We start from the raw sequence: 23,191 nt of genomic DNA on the forward strand, positions 1-23,191 counted from the left end.
GATGGAATTTGGTTGGCTCATTATTGTCACTGAAAAACAAAATAGCAACATTTTAAGTTATCCAACCAAAGGAAAATTCCATTGAATGAAAACAGTCCCATACAGTAGCATCACAATAAAGAAATGATCGCTATACAGTAATGGATTTATCTTAATAACAGCGATTTAGAACTCAGGAGGTGGGAGAGCCCTGCCCAGGAGCATCAAAACAGATTTAGGAAGTCCAGGAAGGAGCAGTACAAAAGCTGAGACCTAGAGATGGGTGGGGATAAGCCTGGAGAAGAGGGGGAACTAGCCTGTGAGGCTGACAGAAAACCAAGCGTGACTGCCCAGAATGGAGAGTTGGTTTGCTTGAAGAACTAGAAGTCCCCATCTTGTGAGAGTCTAGATTTTGAAAAGGAATTACATCTCTTGCTTTAAGTCCCTTTTCAATATGTGGTTGGAAACTCTCCTGATGTGCCTGGCTCTCTACCTGTTGGTCATTTTTTGTTTGTTTGTTTTTTGTTTTTACCGTAGGACCTCACAAGATATCTGAGTCACAGCACATTGAGACAAGTTTATCTTTTTATCCCTTATTCGTTTTTGTCATTTTCTTTGTCTCAATATTATTGTGTTCCTGTCTCCACCGTTATTTTCATAACACACAATCCAATTCTATTTTACTTGCTTTCAATATTCCGTATTTTTAAAACAAAACAAATACATCACATTTCAGTCATGTTTTTTTTACAGACGAAGGAAAAATTAGACATCCATGCCTTAAGAAGAGAAGCTGATCTGTCCAGGATGTTTTATATTCTGCAGTAGGGTTCTGTTCAAATGGATGAGGCTTTTGGAATAAACTAGGGTAACAGTGGACCCTCTGCTTAAGACACAGTTTCCACATGCATAAAATGAGTATATTTACAGAATCTATCTCAGGAGGTGTTTAAGAGAAAGTCTTGTCCTCAGGATGCACTCCTGGTTCTTCAACTCAGCAACCAACCACGCTCACCTTGAGAGATTTCCTTTCTGTGAAAAATTCAATGAAATAAACCTATTTTCCTTAAGAAGGCAACGGGTTATAATGAAGGATAATAAATAACCATGTCAAAGGAGCAACCAGGTCTTAAGACAAGGCAGGGAAGAAGTGCCTGGGTGGGGGTGGGAGGGAAGGTGACCTCTCAGCCCAGACCTGAGATTCCAGACAAGGAAAAGAGAAAAACCCTGAAGCAACTCAACAAATATTACATCAACATAAGGAGTACTCAGCGCCTCCTCGAAAAGCCTCACTTAGGGGCCGGTTGCAGCCACTTCCATGCACAGCTGGAGACAGAGAGTCACGGGAGCGCCCTCAGGAAACTCGGCTGGATGAGTCCAAAATGGCGGGCAGCCGTTGCACACGGTGGCCCCCGCACTTCCTGGAAAGCCGGAAGTCCGTGTCTGGCCCGGTCTGCTGCCTGCTAGAAAGGTGTTCTTTGGTTCCGCTGAATGTGGCCCAGACCCTCAAGGGCCCACGTACTGAGCCCTGAGTCCATGAATGATCGCTGCGGGCTTGGAAGGCCCAGAAGGCTGGGGAGCCACCGAGTGGCATGATGGTGTTTAGGCAAAGTGGAATGTCCCCTTTTCTCCTTCTAGGGCCACAGGCAGAAAGTCTTTATAAAGCTCTTTACTAACCCGAGCCTTTGTTAAGGAAAAGGTTAAGGACATGGTTGGTCTATGGGGGCAAGTATCTCCACCATGGCCTTGGCCTCAGCCTTTTGTCATGAGGTTTTCTTACCATTTAGGAGAGTTATAGCAACACAAGGTATGACATAAAGACTCCAAGGGCTGCGCTTGGTGGGGCATACCTGTAATCCTATCAGTTTTGGAAGTCCAGGCCGGAGGATCCCTTGAACTCAGGAGAGGGAGACCAGCCTGAGCAATAGCAAGACCCCTTCTCTACTAAAAATAGAAAAATAAGCCTGGCTTTGTGAGGTGTGCCTATAGTCCCAGCTACTTGGGAGGCTGAGGCAGGAGGATTGCTTGAGCCCAGGAATTTGAGGTTGCAGTGAGTTACAATGACACCACTGCACTCTACTTGGGGCAACAGAGTGAGACTCTATATCAAAAGAAATAAATAGATAAAGTCATACAGATCTGTGCTTAAGTCCTAGCTATGTCTCTTCCTACCTGTGTGATATTAGTAAGTTATTGAAGTTCTCTAAACCTCTTATTTCATCTCTAAAATGCAGAAAATAATTGTACTTGTTTTAGAGTTATCATGAGAAAATGTATACATCACAGTACAGGGCCTAGTGTACCGTAAGTGCTCAATTTACACATATGCTTTTAATATTATGTTAATTAATGAAAATTCTTTTCTACTTTGCTTCATTTTGTCCCAGTGGTCTAATGGGAACCTCTTGGCAAACCAGATAGGCTGAAACAGATTCATCACAGGTTAAAAACTTTTTAAGGATATTATAAATAATTTGGCTCACATTACCTTAAAAAGGACAAAATAACAATGTAAGGGGGATTGTCACCATAGTCTAGGGTCTTTATGTACATGGAGGAAGAGGCATCAAAATGAAACACTGAAGGCTAAGCAAGAGTTAGACCCAAGAAGAATGAACATGGGGCAAGTGGAACATGTGAGAAAGCCCTGGGATGAACTGGATCATGGTAGGTTTAGGTAAGTGTTTGAACTGACAGATTGACAAAAAAATGGCGATAAGTTGGCAGTGGCTGTGGCTCAGTGAGTAGGGCACCGGCCCCTTATACCGAGGGTCGTGGGTTCGAACCCAGCCCTGGCCAAACTGCAACAAAAAAATAGCTGGGCTTTGTGGTGGCAGCTGTAGTCCCAGGTACTTGGGAGGCTGAGGCAAGAGAATCGCCTAAGCCCAAAGCTGGACGTTGCTGTGAGCTGTGATGCCATGGCATTCTGTGGAGGGTGACAAAGTGAGACTCTGTCTCTAAAAAAAAAAAAAAAAAAAAGAAAGAAAGAAATGGTGAAAGGTATGGATAAAGAGAAAATCAAGACCAGATCTTATATGGCCTAGTAAGTCCTATTAAGAAGTCATCATTAAAAATCATCCTTCCTGATCACATATTTATAATGTATGAATTAGATCAATAAATATATCTTAGGATATACACAACATCCTGAGATTACACCTACCTCATATGGTAACAGAAGCCAACTTTCTCTGGAGCACCGAGTTAAGTGATGTCTCAGTTCCATACTGCAGAAGGAATGCCCTACTTTAAGTGGGTGGTTGTGGCTCTTTTTAGAATCCTGTGAGAGAGGATATTGGAGGTATCTGGATAAAAATTCAGCCTGCAGTTGTTGCTAATTCAGTTTCATTTAGCAATGGTTTTGAGGACATACATTCCACATACTACACTGGCGAAGAGAGAGAAAGAGAAGAAACTCATTGTGATCAGATATATAAAATTTTGTTTAATTTATAGATTTAATCTCTTAAAAAATTAATGTATAGATTCAATCTTCACCTGTTTGCAGACACTATCTCTTCCTTTTCTCTGCCTTCATTTTCCTTCTTACTACTTGTTGTTACCAGCAATATCTTATTTTTGTGTACCTGTTGTCTTTCTACCTGCCTATCAAAACAAAAAGTTTGTAAGAGCAGGAAGCAGGAGAAACTGAAAAGGGCAACATTTGGAAAGCGCCTAACCAATGGTCTCTTTTAAAATAAGATTTTTCTCCTGGAACTTTGTCTTTTTGAGTCAGTAAAATTTGAATCAGTAAATTGTCCCAGCAGGAGAGACTCTCAAGCCAAGGAACTAATGTTTCTAAGGTTGAGTGACTGTGTCTAGAGCCTGAGAAACAACCTAGTGGTTTATACCCAGGCAAACATGCCCCTGGGCTAGCCAAGATGTACACTTGCATCCCTGTCTAGAGTAGCAGCCCAGCAGACACACCCACATCTGGCTGAGTGGCTGTATACCCACGCCCAGGGTGAAAAACCAGAGTGACCGCCCAACCATATGAGCATGTTCATGGAACACCTGAGTGGTTGTGCAACTGTACCCCCAACCAGGGTTACAGCCATGGGTCCCAACCTCAGTGAGCCAGACTCCAAGTCGGTTGATATACTGTGGTACGCACACATCCTCAGCCCAAGAAATAGCCCATGTATTCACCTCGAGCAAAGCCGTGTGACTGCCACCACAGATTCTTGCAGCCTAGGCCTCTAAGACATTTGTATTATGACTAGCATAAGGGAATAGAGCTAAAGAAACTGCATGGAGACTAAACTACCATATTCACCTAGAACTAAAGCTAAAGCTGTCCACCCAACTGACAACTCAAGACCCATCTATAGGAATAAGTGTTTCCCTTTGAAATCTACTCTATACAAATGGAAGAGGAGACTATTTCACTAAATGTGCAATAATCAACATAAGAACACTCTAAACATGAAAAAGCACAGAAGCACAAAACTCCCCAAGGAACATAATAATTCTACAGGAGCAGGCCCCAAGCATAAGGAAATATATGAAATGCCAGCATAAACAATTCAAAATAATAATCTTAAGGAAACACAGTGAGAAATGAGAAAATACAGATAGAAAACTCAATAAAATGAGGGGAAAAAAATCATGATTTGAATGTGAAATTCAAGAAAGAGAAATACCATAAAAAGACAAACACAAATCTTAGAGCTAAAGAATTTAATTAATAAAAGATAAATGTGGGTGGTGCCTGTGGCTCAAGGAGTAGGGTGCCAGCCCCATATACCAGAGGTGGTGGGCTCAAGCCCAGCCCCAGCCAAAAACTGTGACAAAAAAAAGAAAGAAAGAAAGAAAAAAAAGAAAAATGCAATTGACAGCTTCACAACAGACTAGATGAAGCAGAAGAAAGAATTTCTGAACTTGAAGACAGGTCTTTTAAAATAATTCAATCAGAAAGAAGGAAAAAAGTAAAGTTTATATGAGACACCACTAAGCAAACAAACATTTAGAGCAAACAAACTTTAGAGTCCAGAAGAAGAGACAAGGTGTAGAAAACCTGTTTGATGAAATACCTGAGAACATTCTAACTGTTGAGAGATATGGACATCCAAATATAGGAAGCTCAAAGATTCCCAAATAGATTCAAGTCAAACAGGTTCTCTCCAAGGCACATTATAGTGAAATTGTCAAAAGTGTAAGACAAGAATTCTAAAAACAGCAAGAGAAACATTCAACTCACATATGAAGGATTCCCCATTAGACTAACAGCTTATTTCTTAGCTGTGGGTCATGACCCCTTTGGGGGTTGAACAACCCTTTCACAGGGGTCACCTAAATACATCCTGCATATCAGATATTTACTTTATGATTCATAACAGTAGCAAAATTAAAGTTATGAAGTAGCAATGAAAATAATTTTATGGTTGGGGGTCACCACACCATGAGGAATTAAAGGGTCGCAGCATTAAGAAGGTTGAGAACCACTGCTTTAGAGGGATAAGGGAGACTGGAGTGATATATTCCAAGTACTGAAACTGAAAAAAACCCTGTCATCCAAGAACAACATAATGAAGGAGAAATACTTTCCCAGAAAGCAAAAGCTAAGGGAATTCATCACCACTAGACCAGACTTACAAGAAATGTTTAAGGAAGTAACACATCTGGGAGCAAAAAGACTACAGTCATCATCATGAAAACACATGAAATTATAAAAGTCACTGGCAGAGCCAATACACAAAGAAGAAAGCAAAATGAGCCAAACCTTATAAATAGAGAAAACCACCAAACTGCAAAAATACGCTAGAAAAAAAAATGAGGGAGGAGGTGAGGAACAAAGGATATACAAAACAACTAAAAAACAATTAAATGACAGGAGTTAGTCCTCACCTATTTTTTTCTTTTTATTGTTAAATCATAGCTGTGTACATTAGTGCAATCAAGGGGTACAATGTGCGGGTTTCATATACAATCTGAAATATTCTCATCAAACTGTTCAACGTAGCCTTCATGGCATTTTCTTAGTTATTGTATGTAAACATTTGTATTCTACCTTTAGTAAGTTTTGCCTGTACCCATTCTAAGCTGCACCATAGATGTGGCCCCACCCATTACCCTCCCTCCACCAAAACCTCCCCCCTCCTTCCCCTTCCTTGGCCCTTTCCCCATAGTCTTGTGCTATAGTTGGATTATAGCCTTCATGTGAAAGCTATAATTTAGCTTCATAGTAGGCTGAGTACATTGGATACTTTTTCTTCTATTCCTGAGATACTTTGCTAAGAAGAATATGTTCCAGCTCCATCCATGTAAACATGAAAGAGGTAAAATCTCCATCTTTCTTTAAGGCTGCATAATATTCCATGGTGTACATGTACCACAATTTGCTAGTCCATTTGTGGGTTGATGGGCACTTGGGCTTCTTCCATGACTTAGCAATTATGAATTGGGCTGCAATAAACATTCTGGTACAGATGTCCTTGTTATATTGTGATTTTTGGTCTTCTGTGTATAAACTAGTAAAGGAATTATAGGATCGAATGGCAGGTCTATTTTTAGGTCCCTAAGTATTCTCCAAACATCCTTCCAGAAGGAACGTATTAGTGGGTATTCCCACCAGCAGTGTAGAAGTGTGCTCTTTTCTCCACATCTACGCCAACATTTCTGGTTTTGGGATTTTGTTATGTGGGCTACTCTTACTGGGGTTAGGTGATATCTCAAAGTAGTTTTGATTTGCATTTCTCTGATGATTAAGGATGATGAGCTTTTTTTCATGTGTTTGTAGATTGTGCGTCTGTCTTCTTTAGAGAAGTTTCTCTTCAAGTCCCTTGCCCACCCTGAGATGGGGTCACGTGTTCTTTCCTTGCTAATACGTTTGAGTTCTCTGTGGATTCTGGTTATTAGACCTTTATCGGAGGTATAACCTGCAAATATTTTCTCCCATTCTGAGGGCTGTCTGCTTGCTTTACTTACTATGTTCTTGGTTGTGCAGAAGCTTTTTAGTTTGATCAGGTCCCAGTAGTGTATTTTTGATACTGTTTCAATTGCCTGGGGAGTCCTCCTCATAAAATATTCGCCCAGGCCGATTCCTTCAAGAGTTTTCCCTGCACTTTCTTCAAGTATTTTTATAGTTTCATGTCTTAAGTTTAAATCTTTTATCCAGTGAGAGTGTATCTTAGTTAATGGTGAAAGGTGTGGGTCCAGTTTCAATCTTCTACAGGTCACCAGACAGTTCACCCAGCACCATGTGTTAAATAGGGAATCTTTTCCCCACTGAATGTTTTTAATTGGCTTGTCAAATATCAAATAATGCTAAGTAGCTGGATCCATCTCTTGGTTCTCTATTCTGTCCCAGACATCTGCTTCTCTGTTTTTGTGCCAATACCATGCTGTTTTGATCACTATGGATTTATAGTACAGTCTCAGGTCTGGTAGCATGATTCCTCCTGCTGTGTTTTTATTGCTGAGTAATGTTTTGGCTATTTGAGTATTTTTCTGATTCTATATAAAACGAAGTATTATTTTTTCAAGATCTTTAAAATATGACAATGGAGCTTTAATAGGAATTGCATTAAAATTGTATATTACTTTGGGCAGTATGGATATTTTAACAGTGTTGATTCTTCCCAGCCATGAGCATGGTATGTTTTTCCATTTTTTAACATCTTCAGCTATTTCTTTTCTTAAGTTTCATAGTTCTCTTTGTAGAGATCTTTCGCATCCTTTGTTAGGTATACTCCCAAATATTTCATCTTCTTTGGCACTACTGTGAAAGGAATAGAGTCCTTTACTGTTTTTTCGGCTTGGTTATTATTGGTATATATATGAAGGCTACAGATTTAGGGGTGTTGATTTTGTAGCCTAAGACATTGCTGTATTCCTTGATCACTTCTAAAAGTTTTGTAGTAGAATCCCTAGTGTTTTCCAGATATACGATCATATCATCTGCGGAGAGCGAAAGTTTGATCTCTTCTGACCCTATGTGGATACCCTTGATCACCTTTTCTTCCCTAATTGCAATGGCTAAAACTTCCATTACAATGTTAAAGAGCAATGCAGACAATGGGCAACCTTGCCTGGTTCCTGATCTAAGTGGAAATGATTTCAATTTAACTCCATTCAATACGATATTGGCTGTGGGTTTGCTTAGATGGCCTCTATTAGTTTAAGAAATGTCCCTTCTATACCAATTTTCTTAAAGCATTCACATTAATTGAGAATATTGAGTCCCTTCTATACCAATTTTCTTAAAGCATTCACATTAATTGAGAATATTGATAAGCCTTTCGAGAGTCTGGCGACATTTTTAATCCTTTTGTGACTGTGGAAGGTGGAATTTGATCAAAATTTTCTGGGTGGGTTTACCTTTGTGGTGGAGGATTATGCTGGTCTTTATGGAGGATAGGTCTGAGAATATCCTGGAGAGCTGGTTTAGTTATGGCAAATTTCTTCAACATGTGAATGTCATTGAAGTATTTAATTTCTCCATCATAAATGAAACTCAGTTTAGCTAGGTACAAGATCCTGGGTTGAAAGTTGTTTTGTTTTGTTTTAGGAGATTGAAAGTCAATGACCGTCCTCTTCTAGCTTGAAAGGTTTCAGCAGAGAGATCTGCAGTTATTCTAATATTCTTGCCCTTGTAGGTGATGGTTTTCTTTTGTCTGGCTGCTTTCAGAATTTTCTCTTTCATATTAACTTTAGTGAAATTGATTATGAGGGGGGATGTCTGGGGGATGTCTTATTTGGGTTGAGTTGTGCTGGAGTTCAGAAACTCTCTGCTATCTGAATTTCAGGATCTCTTGGCATATCTGGAAAGTTCTTCATAATCTCATGGAGAAGAGACTCTGCCTTGTGAAGCCACTTCATCACTTTTGGGGATCCCTATAAGACGAATATTGGTTTTCCTCGAATTGTCCCAGAGCTCTCTGAGAGAGTGATCTGTTTTTGCTCTCCATTTCTCTTCCTCTTTGAGACTTTGGGAGCATTCGAAAGCTCTGTCTTCCATGTCAGAAATCCTTTCTTCTGCTTGCTCCATTCTGTTACTGAGGGATTCTACTGTGTTTCTCAGATCTTTGAGGGCTGCAACTTCTTGTCTCAGTGTGTCAAAATCTTTGGCCATTTGGCTTTGAATTCTTTGAATTCTTGAGATATCTTTTGGGTTACTGCTTGGAATTCTAATTTGATCTTATTTGCTATCCAGATTCTGAATTCGATTTCTGACATCTCAGCTATTTGTTTGTGCATGGGATCTTGTGCTCTGTCTGCCCCATTGATCCTTGGGGCATCATATCATTATTTATATTGCCAGAGTGTTTCTGTTGATTTCACCTCATGATTGTTTTTCACCATTGCCTCTGGCCATCCTCAGAGTTGGGGTGGTGTCTCTCCAAGATTAGACCCCAGCAGGATCACTCTATTGTTGCTTGATCTTTGTAGGGAGTGACCCTGTGTAGTTCCTCTGGGGCTGCTCCAGCCAGGGAGTTCTGGTTGTGGAAGCAGCTCCTGAGTGTGACACACCTGGATCCAGCAACAGGGCCAGAGGTGGTGCGCACAGTTCTGGGAGTGCCTGGTGCCCAGTGACTTTGGCACAGAGAGCCCAAGGCTCCAGCAGTCTCTAGCCAGGAGAAGGGCTCTGCACAAAGGCATGGAGGGCTCCAGAGGGCATGTGGCTATCAGAGTCCCTGGCCAGATGAGTGGGCCAATGTGGAGGCAGGGAGGGTACAGGAGGGAGGACGCAGGGTTGCGCAGCTCCCACAGTTCCTTGTCCGGGCATGCGGAGGCCCGGCGGGTGCGGGTCAGGGGTCGCGGGTTGGGGGTCGCAGCGCAGCTCTTATGGAGGTCTGGGTGGTGCCAAGCCCAGGAGTTTGAGGTTGCTATGAGCTGTGATGCCGCAGCACTGTACCCAGGGCAATAGCCCAAGGCTCCAGTGTACCAAAACCGGTCTCACTCTGCCCTCGAGGGTTAAGGCTGTAAGGCAGCTCAGTCCCTGCCTTTAGGCTGCTCAGTCACTAGGTTACTAGCTCCCACCTGATCCTTGCTCTGGTACCCTGAGGGCAGAGCTTGCCGAGGCAGTTCTCTCACAATGGCTCCCTGCGACCCACAGCTGAACACTATTAGCTCCATCCAGCTCAGTGGCTCAGTCTGGGGCCCTAAACAATGTCCAAAGTTCTCCGCACTCCTGCTCAAGCTCTCCCCTAGGTAGTTCAACTGAGTGCCAAGTCCAAGGACACCAAAACAGTTCACAGGTAAGGCCTTTCTGGTTTGCAGTCTCACTGCTGCTTGTACTTACGGCTGCCAGTGGGATTAGGTCAATCGAACACACGCAACCACTTGCCAGTTTTCCACTGTTTATGTCCTCCTCTTGGGGTCCAGAAGTCTCTTGATGATTCCCTGTACCCTCAAAGGGATGATTATAGGCAACTCCCACCAGCCAGAGATGCCTGGAATCTTATCTCCCCAGACTCACCATGCCCAGTTGCAGGGAAGCTGTTATTCAGCTGCCATCTTGCTCCACCTCCAAGATCATGTCATCCTCACCTGTTAATAATAATCTTGACTGTAAACAGATTAAATCTCCCAAATAAAAGGTATGGACTAGCTGAATGGATAATAAAATAAGACCAAACTATATGCTGCTCACTTCACATATGTGAAGACATACGTAAACTAAAAGTGAAAGGATAGAAAAAGATGTCTATGCAAATAGACACGAAAAGCAAACAGGAGTAACTATATCCAGAGCAGAAGAAACAGAGTCGGTGACTGTAAAAAGAGAAAAAGAAGGGCACTACATAATAACAAAGAGGTCAATTCAGCAAGAAGATATAACAATTATAAATATAGATGCACCAAACACCAGAGCACCCAGCTATACACAGCAAATGTTACTAGCTCTAAAGGGAGAGACAGACCCACTACAATAATAGTGTTTTTAATACCCCACATTTATCATTATACAGATCATCTAGACAGAAAATCAACACAGAAACTGCAGACTTAAACTGTACCATAGATCAAATGGACCTAACAGACATTTACAAAACATTTCACCCAACAGCTGCAAGGATACACAGTCTTTTCATTAGCACATAGAACATTCTCCAGGATTGATCATATGTTAAAACACAAATTAAGCCTTACAGTTTTTGTTCTTTTTTTTTTTTTTTTTGTAGAGACAGAGTCTCACTTTATCACCCTCCTTAGAGTGCCATGGCATCACACAGCTCACAGCAACCTCCAACTCCTGGGCTTAGGCGATTCTCTTGCCTCAGCCTCCTGAGTAGCTGGGACTACAGGTGCCCACCACAATGGCCAGCTATTTTTTTGTTGTAGTTTGGCCAGGGCTAGGTTTGAACCCACCACCCTTGGTATATGGGTTGGTGCCCTACCACTGAGCCACAGGCGCCGCCCCCTTAAAAATTTTTTAAGAATCAAAATTATATCAGGTATCTTTTCTGAACACAATGAAATAAAATCAGAAATCAATAACAAAAGCAATATTTTAAACTATACAAATACCTGGAAGTTAAACAACATACTTCTAAAAAGTATGTTGTTCATACTTCTAAAAAGTATGTTACTTAGCTCTAAAGTATGTAAAGTAAAGTATGTTGTTTAGCTCCCTTTAGAGCTAGTAACATTTGCTGTGTATAGCTGGGTGCTCTGGTGCTCTTCTAAAAATAAACAGCATGAGTGAAGGAAGAAATTTAAGAATAATGTAAGAAAACTCCTTGAAACAAATGAAAGTAACAGAACATACCAAAACCGCTAGGACACAGCAAAAGTAGAATTAAGTGGCAAGTTAACAGCAGTCAAGCAGAAAATGAGAAAAAAAAAGAAAAGAGAATAAAAGTTGGGTTTTTAAAAAAGATAAACAAAATTGACAAGTCATTAGCTAGTCTAAGAAAAACAAAAAAGAGAAGAGACCCAAATAAATAAAATCAGAAATGAAAAAGGAGACATCACAAGCGATACTATGGCAATACAAATGATCACTAGAAACTATTATGAACAACCATATGCCAATGAAATTGAAAACCTAGAGGCAATTAATAAATTCCTGGAAGGATTAAAAAGTACCAAGATTGTATCAAGAAGAAATAGAAAAGCTTAAGAGAATAATGATGAGTAATAAGATTGAATAAATAGGGCGGTCCCTGTGGCTCAGTGGGTAGGGCACTGGCCCCATATACCAAGGGAGGGTGGTGGGTTTGAACCTGGCCCCGGCCAGCTAAAAAAACAGCAGTGGCAGCTCCACAAAAAATAGCTGGGCATTGTGGTGGGCACCTGAAGTCCTAGCTACTCGGGGAGCTAAGGCAAGAGAATCACTTGAGCCCAAGAGTTGGAGGTTGCTGTGAGCTGTGATGCCACAGCACTCTACCAAGGGCAACAGAGTTAGACTGTCTCAAAAAAAAAAAAAAAAGATTGAATAAATAATAAAATGTCTCCCAAAAAAGTAAAGTACAGGAATGAATTACTTTACTGCTGAATTCTACTAAAATTTTAAAGAATATCTAATCTCAATTCCCCTCAAACAATTCCAAAATATCAAGGGGGCAGGATTTGTTCAACCTCATTCTGCCACGAAACCAGACAAGGATGCACAAAAAAAGAAAATTGGAGGTCAATGTCCCTGATGAACATAGATGTAAAAATCCTCAAGAAAATACTACAAATCAAATAAAATAACATGTCAAAAAGAACATGCACCACGATCAAGTGAGATTTATCTCAGGAATGCAAGAATGGTTCAACACGTGTAAATCAATAAATGTATATCACATCTACAGAATGAAGGACAAAAAGCATATGAACATTTCAAAAGATGAAGAAAAAACATTTGATAAAATTCAACATCTTTTCATAATAAAAACTCTCAATAAATTAGGGACAGAAAGAAAGTATGTCAACATAAGAAAGCTCATATATGAGAAGTCACTGCTACTATCACAATGAACAAGGAAAAACTGAAAGCTTTTCCTCTAAGAACTGGAGCAAGACAAGGGTGCTCCCTCTCTCTACTCTTTTTTTTTTTTGTAGAGATAGAGTTTCATTTTATCGCCCTCGGTAGAGTGCCATGGCGTCACACAGCTCACAGTAACCTCCAACTCCTGGGCTTAGGCGATTCTCCTGCCTCGGCCTCCTGAGTAGCTGGGACTACACGCGCCTGCCCAGCTATTTTTTTGTTGCAGTTTGGCCGGGGCCGGGTTTGAACCCGCCACCCTCAGTATATGGGGCCCGCGCCCTGCTCACTGAGCCACAGGCGCCGCCACCCTCTCTCTACTCTTATTTAACTTAGTACTGGCAGTCCTAACCAGAGCAATTAGGCAAGAGAAAGACATAAAGGTATCCAGATTGGAAGAGAGAAGGTCAAATTGTCCTTATTTTCAGATTAGATGATCTTATATGGAGAAAAATGTAAAGACTGCTAAAAAAAAAAAACTCTTAGAACCAATAAACAAATTCAGTAAAATTTCAGCATACAAAATCAATATACAAAAGTTAGTAGCATTTCTATATACAAACAACAAACTAGCTGAAAAGAGATTAAGAAAGCAATCTCATTTACAATAGCCACAAAGAAAACACCTAAGAAAAATTTAACCGGGGTGAAAGACCTCTAGATCTCTACAAGGACAAGTGTAAATACTGATGAAATAAACTGAACACACACAAATGGAAAGACTTCCTATGTTCAATGACTGGAAGAACTAAAATTGTTAAATTGACCGTATTACCCAAAGCAATCTACAGATTCAGTGTAACCTCTGTCAAAATATCAATGACTTTCTTCACAGAAACAGAAAAAGCAATCTTAAAATTCTTTTTTTTTTTTTTTTTTATTTGTTTATTTTTTTTTTTTTATTGTTGGGGATTCATTGAGGGTACAATAAGCCAGTTACACTGATTGCAATTGTTAGGTAAAGTCCCTCTTGCAATCATGTCTTGCCCCCATAAAGTGTGACACACACCAAGGCCCCACCCCCCTCCCTCCATAACCTCTTTCTGCTTCCCCCCCATGACCTTAATTGTCATTAATTGTCCTCATATCAAGATTGAGTACATAGGATTCATGCTTCTCCATTCTTGTGATGCTTTACTAAGAATAATGTCTTCCACTTCCATCCAGGTTAATACGAAGGATGTAAAGTCTCCATTTTTTTTAATGGCTGAATAGTATTCCATGGTATACATATACCACAGCTTGTTAATCCATTCCTGGGTTGGTGGGCATTTAGGCTGTTTCCACATTTTGGCGATTGTAAATTGAGCTGCAATAAACAGTCTAGTACAAGTGTCCTTATGATAAAAGGATTTCTTTCCTTCTGGGTAGATGCCCAGTAATGGGATTGCAGGATCAAATGGGAGGTCTAGGTTGAGTGCTTTGAGGTTTCTCCATACTTCCTTCCAGAAAGGTTGTACTAGTTTGCAGTCCCACCAGCAATGTAAAAGTGTTCCCTTCTCTCCACATCCACGCCAGCATCTGCAGTTTTGAGATTTTGTGATGTGGGCCATTCTCACCGGGGTTAGATGATATCTCAGGGTTGTTTTGATTTGCATTTCTCTAATATATAGAGATGATGAACATTTTTTCATGTGTTTGTTAGCCATTCGTCTGTCGTCTTTAGAGAAAGTTCTATTCATGTCTCTTGCCCATTGATATAAGGGATTGTTGGCTTTTTTCATGTGGATTAATTTGAGTTCTCTATAGATCCTGGTTATCAAGCTTTTGTCTGATTGAAAATATGCAAATATCCTTTCCCATTGTGTGGGTTGTCTCTTTTGCTTTGGTTATTGTCTCCTTAGCTGTACAGAAGCTTTTCAGTTTAATGAAGTCCCATTTGTTTATTTTTGTTGTTGTTGCAGTTGCCATGGCAGTCCAATTCATGAAGTCTTCCCCCAGGCCAATATCTTCCAGTGTTTTGCCTATGCTTTCTTTGAGGATTTTTATTGTTTCATGCCTTAAGTTTAAGTCCTTTATCCATCTTGAATCAATTTTTGTGAGTGGGGAAAGGTGTGGGTCCAGTTTCAGTCTTTTACATGTAGACATCCAGTTCTCCCAACACCATTTATTGAATAGGGAGTTTTTCCCCCAAGGTAAGTTCTTGTTTGGTTTATCGAAGATTAGGTGGTTGTAAGATGTTAGTTTCATTCCTTGGTGTTCAATTCGATTCCAAGTGTCTATGTCTCTGTTTTTGTGCCAGTACCATGCTGTCTTGAGCACTATGGCTTTGTAGTACAGACTAAAATCTGGTATGCTGATGCCCCCAGCTTTATTTTTGTTACTAAGAACTGCCTTAGCTATACGGGGTTTTTTCTGGTTCCATACAAAACGCAGAATCATTTTTTCCAAATCTTGAAAGTACGATGTAGGTACTTTGATAGGAATGGCATTGAATAGGTAGATTGCTTTGGGAAGTATAGACATTTTAACAATGTTGATTTTTCCCATCCATGAGCATGGTATGTTCTTCCATTTGTTAATATCCTCTGCTATTTCCTTTCTGAGGAGTTCATAGTTTTCTTTATAGAGGTCCTTCACCTCCTTCGTTAGGTATATTCCTAGGTATTTCATTTTCTTTGAAACTATGGTGAAGGGAGTTGTGTCCTTAATTAGCTTCTCATCTTGACTGTTATTGGTGTATACAAAGGCTACTGACTTGTGGACATTGATTTTATATCCTGAAACATTACTGTATTTTTTGATGACTTCTAGGAGTCTTGTGGTTGAGTCTTTGGGGTTCTCTAAGTATAAGATCATGTCGTCAGCAAAGAGGGAGAGTTTGACCTCCTCTGCTCCCATTTGGATTCCCTTTATTTCCTTGTCTTGCCTAATTGTATTGGCTAGAACTTCCAGCACTATGTTGAATAGTAAAGGTGACAGAGGACAACCTTGTCTGGTTCCAGTTCTAAGAGGAAAAGCTTTCAGTTTAACTCCATTCAGTAAAATATTGGCTGTGGGTTTGTCATAGATAGCTTCAATCAGTTTTAGAAATGTGCCACCTATGCCTATACTCTTCAGTGTTCTAATTAGAAAAGGATGCTGGATTTTATCAAATGCTTTTTCTGCATCTATTGAGAGGATCATGTGATCTTTATTTTTGCCTCTGTTAATATGGTGGATAACGTTTATGGACTTGCGTATGTTAAACCAGCCTTGCATCCCTGGGATGAAGCCTACTTGATCATGATGAATGACTTTTTTGATGATAAGCTGTAATCTATTGGCTAGGATTTTGTTGAGAATTTTTCCATCTATATTCATGAGTGAGATTGGTCTGAAATTCTCCTTTTTGTTTGGGTCTTTTCCTGGTTTTGGTATCAGGGTGATGTTTGCTTCATAGAATGTGTTGGGGAAGATTCCTTCTTCCTCAATTTTTTGGAATAATTTCTGCAGTACAGGAATAAGCTCTTCCTTGAAGGTTTGATAGAATTCTGGAGTGAAGCCATCTGGACCAGGGCATTTTTTAGTTGGAAGCTTTTTTATTGTTTCTTTGATCTCAGTGCTTGAAATTGGTCTGTTCAGGAGGTCTATTTCTTCCTGGCTAAGTCTAGGGAGAGGGTGTGATTCCAAATATTGATCCATTTCCTTCACATTGTCAAATTTCTGGGCATAGAGTTTCTGGTAGTATTCAGAGATGATCTCTTGTATCTCTGTGGGATCAGTTGTTATTTCCCCTTTATCGTTTCTGATTGAGGTTACTAGAGATTTTACTTTTCTATTTCTAGTAAGTCTGGCCAATGGTTTATCTATTTTATTTATTTTTTCAAAAAACCAACTCCTTGTTTCATTAATTTTCTGAATGATTCTTTTGTTTTCAATTTCATTGATCTCTGATTTGATTTTGGATATTTCTTTTCTTCTACTGAGTTTAGGCTTAGATTGTTCTTCTTTTTCCAATTCCATAAGATCTCTTGTGAGACTGTTGATGTGCTCTCTTTCTGTTTTTCGAATGTAGGCATCTAAAGCGATGAATTTTCCTCTCAAAACTGCTTTTGCAGTATCCCACAGGTTTTGGTAGCTTGTGTCTTCATTGTTGTTATGCTCAAGGAAGTTAATGATTTCCTGTTTTATTTCTTCCTGCACCCATCTGTTATTCAACAGAAGATTGTTTAATTTCCATGCCTTTGGGTGGGGTCGAGCATTTTTGTTAGAGTTGAGTTCCACCTTTAGTGCCTTATGGTCTGAAAAGATACAAGGTAAAATTTCAATTCTTTTGATTCTGTTGATATTTGTTTTGTGTCCCAGGATATGATCAATTTTGGAGAATGTTCCATGGGGTGATGAGAAGAATGTATATTCTTTATCTTTGGGATGGAGTGTTCTATATGCGTCTATCAAGCATAGTTGTTCTAGGGTCTCATTTAAATCTCTTATATCTTTGTTTAATTTCTGTTTAGAGGATCTGTCCAACTCTGTAAGAGGTGTGTTAAAGTCCCCTGTTATGATGGTATTATCAGATATCATATTGCTCAGACTGAGTAAGGTCTGCTTCAAGAATCTGGGAGCATTTAAATTGGGTGCATAAATATTTAGAATTGAAATGTCTTCTTGTTGTAGTTTTCCCTTGACCAATATAAAGTGACCATCTTTGTCTTTTTTGACTTTAGTTGCTTTAAATCCACATGTATCTGAAAATAAGATTGCAACTCCTCTTTTCTTCTGAATTCCATTTGCCTGAAAAATTGTCTTCCATCCCTTGACTCGGAGCTTTAATTTGTCTTTTGAAGCCAGGTGTGTTTCTTGCAGACAGCAGATGGATGGCTTGTGTTTTTCAATCCAGTCAGCCAATCTATGTCTCTTCAGTGGGGAATTCAAGCCATTAACATTTATGGAGATAATTGATAAGTGTGGTAGTATTCTATTCGTCTTATTTGGTGAGAGTCCATTGCTTAGTTTTATCTTTTGCATCAGTGTGGAGGTTAGGCTCTGTCCTTTGATTTCTGAGTTCTTACTTTGCTGCTGATCCATTGTGGTGGTCAGTGTGCAGAACAGGTTGAAGTATTTCCTGTAGAGCTGGTCTTGTTGTGGCGAATTTCCTCAATGTTTGTATATCCATAAATGATTTGATTTCTCCATCAATTTTGAAGCTTAGCTTAGCAGGGTACAGAATTCTGGGCTGAAAATTGTTCTGTTTAAGTAGATTAAAGGTAGATGACCATTGTCTTCTTGCTTGGAAAGTTTCATTAGAGAAGTCTGCGGTCACTCTGATGGATTTGCCCCTGTAGGTCAACTGGCACTTACTCCTGGCAGCTTGCAGAATCTTTTCTTTTGTCTTGACTTTGGACAGGTTCATCACAATGTGTCTTGGAGAAGCTCGGTTAGAGTTGAGGCGACCTGGGGTCCGATATCCCTCTGAAAGCAGTGTGTCAGAATCTTTGGTGATGTTTGGGAAATTTTCTTTTATAATATTCTCTAGTATGGCTTCCATTCCTCTGGGGCATTCTTCTTCCCCTTCTGGAATTCCTATAACTCGTATGTTGGAACGCTTCATAAAGTCCCATAATTCTGACAGTGAACGTTCTGCTTTCTCTCTCTTCTTTTCTGCCTCTTTACTATCTGAGTTATCTCAAAAACTTTGTCTTCTACCTCTGAAATTCTTTCTTCTGCATGGTCTAACCTGTTGCTGATACTTTCCATTGCATCTTTAAGTTCCCTGATTGACTGTTTCAGTTCCTTCAGCTCTGCTATATCCTTTTTATATTCTTCATATCGTTCATCTCTGATTTGATTCTGTTTTTGGATTTCCTTTTGGTTATTTTCCACTTTATTAGCAGTTTCCTTCATTGTTTCCATCATTTCTTTCATTGTTTTCAACATGTGTATTCTAAATTCCCTTTCTGTCATTCCTAACATTTCTGTATAGGTGGAATCCTCTGCAGTAGCTACCTCATGGTCCCTTGGCGGGGTTGTTCTGGACTGGTTCTTCATGTTGCCTGGAGTTTTCTGCTGATTCTTCCTCATGAGTGATTTCTTTTATCTGTTTCCTTGCCCTAATTTTCCTTTCGCTTCCTCTTGCTCTTTAAGATCTTGTGCCTGTGGACTAAGGGTTACAGGACCAGAAGGGTGAGAAGATTGAAGAGCAAAAAAGGGATGAAAGAAAGGAGGACCGAGTGATAAGAAAAAAAAAAAAAAAAAGAAAGATAGAGAAAGGAGAGGGGGTGGGGATAAGGAATATTGACAAAAAGAAGAGAGGCACAGAAAGAGGGAGACAGGGCAATATAGGTGTACAGTAGGGTACTTTGACACAACCTTAAAAAACCCCACCTTCTGGGGGTGCCCCAGTTGGGTGGTTCCCTTGAGGTCAGCAGCTCTTTGCTAACCTGATCAGACACAGTACCCCACCTCCACCAAGTAGAGAGGAAAGACAAAAATGCTATAAATCAAACCAAAACAAGCAAACAGAAAACTTTACAGGGATACAATGGGGTGAAAAACCAAATGATAGTGGTAGAAACACTAGCAAAAATGAAGTTGTAGTTATTAAAAAAGGCAGCAATGGGAAATTATAATTAAACTAGAAAAATTGAGAAAGAAAAAGGGATCTGTATGGAAAAGATTGAAATTAAAAAACAAAAGAACATCAACAACGTCAAAATAAACAAGCAAAAAAAAAAAAAAGAAAAAAATACACAACCAAAAACAAAGCAGTTTGTATATGTTATTGAATATTGTCTGGGCAACACGTGGTCTTATGGGGTATGAGATGTTAGTCACAGTTCTGATACGACTGGAGGCAGCTGATTTCTCAAACCCCAGCAGGTAGACACCCTGAATCTCTCTTCAGCCCACTTAAAAGGCACTTTGAACTTGTAAACTTGCTGAGCAGAAGCTTTCCCAGCTTTCTTGCTGGAATCACTGCTGAAGTGGCTATCCACTTACCCAGGGTGCCAAAACCGGTCTCACTCTGCCCCTGAGGGTTAGGGCTGCAAGGCGGCTCAGACCCCACCCTTAGGCTACTTGGTTGCTGGGTTACCAGCTCCCACCCGTTTCTAGCTCTGCGACCCTGAGGGCGCAGCTTGCCGGGGCAGATCACTGACAATGGATCTGTGTGACCCACCGCCAAACACTATTAGCTCCGTCTGGCTCAGCGGCTCAGACTGGGGCCCTAGACAACGGCCAAAGTTCTCCGCACTCCCGCTCAGGCCTTCCCCAAGGCAGTTCAACTCAGTGCCAAGTCCAAGGACATCAAAACAGTTCACAGGTAAGGCCTTTCTGGTTTGCAGTCTCGCTGCTACTGAACTTACAGTTGTGGGCGGGTTTAGACGGATTGAACACACGCGACCACTTGCCGGTTTTCCACTGTTTTAGTCCTCCTCTTGGGGTCCAGAAGTCTCTCGCTGACTCCCTGTAGCCTCATAGGAGTGATGATAGGCAGTTCCCACCAGCCAGAGATGCCTGGAGTCCTATCTCCCCCGACTCACGGTGCCCAGATGCAAGGAAGCTGTTACTCGGCTGCCATCTTGCTCCGCCTCGCAATCTTAAAATTCTTATGGAAAACCACAAAAGACCCCAGATAGCCAAAGCAATTCTGAGCAAAAAGAACAAAGCTGGAGGCATCACACTACCAAAAATATAATACAGGGCTACAGTAACCAAAAAGACATGGTCCTGGCATGAAAACAGACAAATCGACAAGTAGAACAGAATAGAGAACCCAGAAATTAATTAACGTATCTACAGCCAACTGATTTTTGACAAAGGTGCCAAGAACATTTGTTAGAATGAGAACAGACTCACCAGTAAAGGATGCTGGGAAAACTAGATATCCATATGCAGAAGAATGGAATGAGACTCACCATCTCACACTGCATATAAAAATCAACTCAGAATAGATTGACAACCTTGATGTGAGACCCAAATCTATAAAACTGCTAGAAGAAAACATAGAAATGCTTCAGCCCATAAGTCTGGGAGGAGATTTTTCTGAATAAGACCTCAAACGCATGGGAAACAAATGGGATTATATCAAACCAAAAAGCTATTGCACAGTCAAGGAAACCACAGATGAAAAAAAAGAGCCCAACAAAATGCGAGAAAATATTTACAAGCAATTCATCTGATAAGAGATTAATATCCAGAATATACAAGGAACGCAAACATCTTAACAACAAAAATCTGATTTTAAAATGGAAAATGTGAACAATTCTCAAAAGACATACAAATGGTCAAAAATATACGGGAAGAAATGTTCGATCATCAGGGATGTACAAATTAAAACCACAATGAGATATCATCTTACCACAGTCAAGATGGCTATTAACAAAAAGAACAACAACCACAAAAACCCAAAACAAAGCAACTAGACGAAATACCACACTCTAGGTTTATTGAGTATAGGTATAAAGAAGTCTGGGCATTCTTCCAGCAATACCTTGATGATAATGCTGTGGAAGCAATGGCCTTTTGGAAGAGTGCAAAAGAATTATTGCAACTAGCAGCCGAAACGTTAAACAAATTGGGAGTACAATTCTGGCTGAGCAGTGAAACTTGTCTAGGATGGTTCTGCAAATGCACTATTATTCCTTATAGCAAAGATGTCGACCTAGGAATTTTTATACAAGATTACAAACCTGATATTATTTTGGCATTTCAGGATGCAGGGCTTCCACTCAAAACACAAATCTGGGGAGGTAGAAGACAGCTTGGAACTATCCTTCCAGGGAAAAGATGATGTAAAACTTGATATTTTTTTCTTCTATGAAGACACTGCCCACAAGGGGAATGGAGGCACTCAGGCCAAAACAGGAAAAAAATTTAAATACCTGTTTCCCAGATTTATACTGTGTTGGACTGAGTCTGTAGAGATGAAGGTCCCTGTACCCTGTGAAACCCTTGAATCCATTGAAGCCAATTATGGTAAGACCTGGAAGATTCCTGTGAAGACGTGGGGCTGGAAGCTCTCTTCCCCCAGTGTGCAGCCCAATGGAGTCTGGCCTATTTCTGAGTGGGACGAGGTTATCCAATTATACTGAGCTGCTCCGTTGAAGTGGGAGAATTCTCCTCCTGAAAAAAAGACGGATAACTGTTTTTAAAAAATACTTCTTTTTGTCAAACTAAGTGGGAGCCAAAGGGGGGGATAAAGACAAGTTGGAAAACGCCAAGAGCCCTAACTCCTGAGCCATGTTATTTAATTCTCTCTCTCATTCAGGATTTTCTGAGGAATGTACATGTGTCGAGTATAATGGTAGGTTACGGTGGGGAAACAGAGATGAAGGAAATGAATACCTGCCTCTTTTTCCCCTCCCTCTGGTAAACACCTCAGTTTCCCTTTGAGGGAAACACCCCTACCCTTTTGACCTCAAGTAGAACATGATACATTCTGTACAGGGTTTTTTGTTTTTTTTTTTTTTTTTTAAGTGTTATGCAATGTTTGAACCAGAAGATGAGTTCCCTAAGGAAGGATATACTAGTTAAAAAGAATAACCTGTACCTGTTCTTTGCATTTAAGCTGCTACGTTAGTGCTACTTGTAAGTTTGTGGAGTCTGAGTTAATATTCAAATGATCAGAATTTAGGTGGTGTCAAGAATAGATAATAGCAATTTTATTTTGCTAGCAAACTGATGTGGAATTGATTTAGATTACAGGGTATTATTCTACAAGGGAAGGTGAGAACTTATTTCCAGCCTTGTCAAGATAAGTAAATTTCCATACACTTACTAGTTTGCTATTTGAAGTGAAAAGAAAGCTTAGGCTTGTATGATGCTTGAAGTGCTAGCCATTGTGAGAGTATTTTCACTGACCTCTGATGGCATGTGTTGACGGATCATTAAAATTGAAACCATTTATGGTTTTGAAAGAGTTGTGATTTCACAAAACTGATTTTTCTTTTTTTTTTTTTTTTTTTTTGTAGAGACAGAGTCTCACTTTATGGCCCTCGGTAGAGTGCCGTGGCCTCACACAGCTCACAGCAACCTCCAACTCCTGGGCTTAAGCGATTCTCTTGCCTCAGCCTCCCGAGCAGCTGGGACTACAGGCGCCCGCCACAACGCCCAGCTATTTTTTGGTTGCAGTTTGGCCGGGGCCGGGTTTGAACCCGCCACCCTCGGTATATGGGGCCGGCGCCTTACCGACTGAGCCACAGGCGCCGCCCAAAACTGATTTTTCTTATTTTATTCTCAATCACTCTGTTAGGCAAAAATATGAGCTATTTTTGGACATTTTATATTTTCCGAATTTATAATCATTGTGCTCTTAATAGGAACACTAAAATGTTAATAGAGATTAATTTTTCTAATTTCTAATTTTTCTAATTT

At 40.2% G+C, this 23,191-nt stretch overlaps 1 pseudogene; it reads left to right on the top strand.

Moving 5' to 3' along the window:
- The first annotated feature begins 1,361 nt into the window (after positions 1 to 1,361).
- Positions 1,362 to 22,618, top strand: LOC128584434 (ribitol-5-phosphate transferase FKTN-like; annotated as a pseudogene).
- Positions 22,619 to 23,191: the final 573 nt, after the last annotated feature.

The sequence above is a fragment of the Nycticebus coucang genome, chromosome 4 (assembly GCF_027406575.1).
Source record: "Nycticebus coucang isolate mNycCou1 chromosome 4, mNycCou1.pri, whole genome shotgun sequence".
In the NCBI taxonomy this organism is placed as follows: Eukaryota; Metazoa; Chordata; class Mammalia; order Primates; family Lorisidae; genus Nycticebus; species Nycticebus coucang.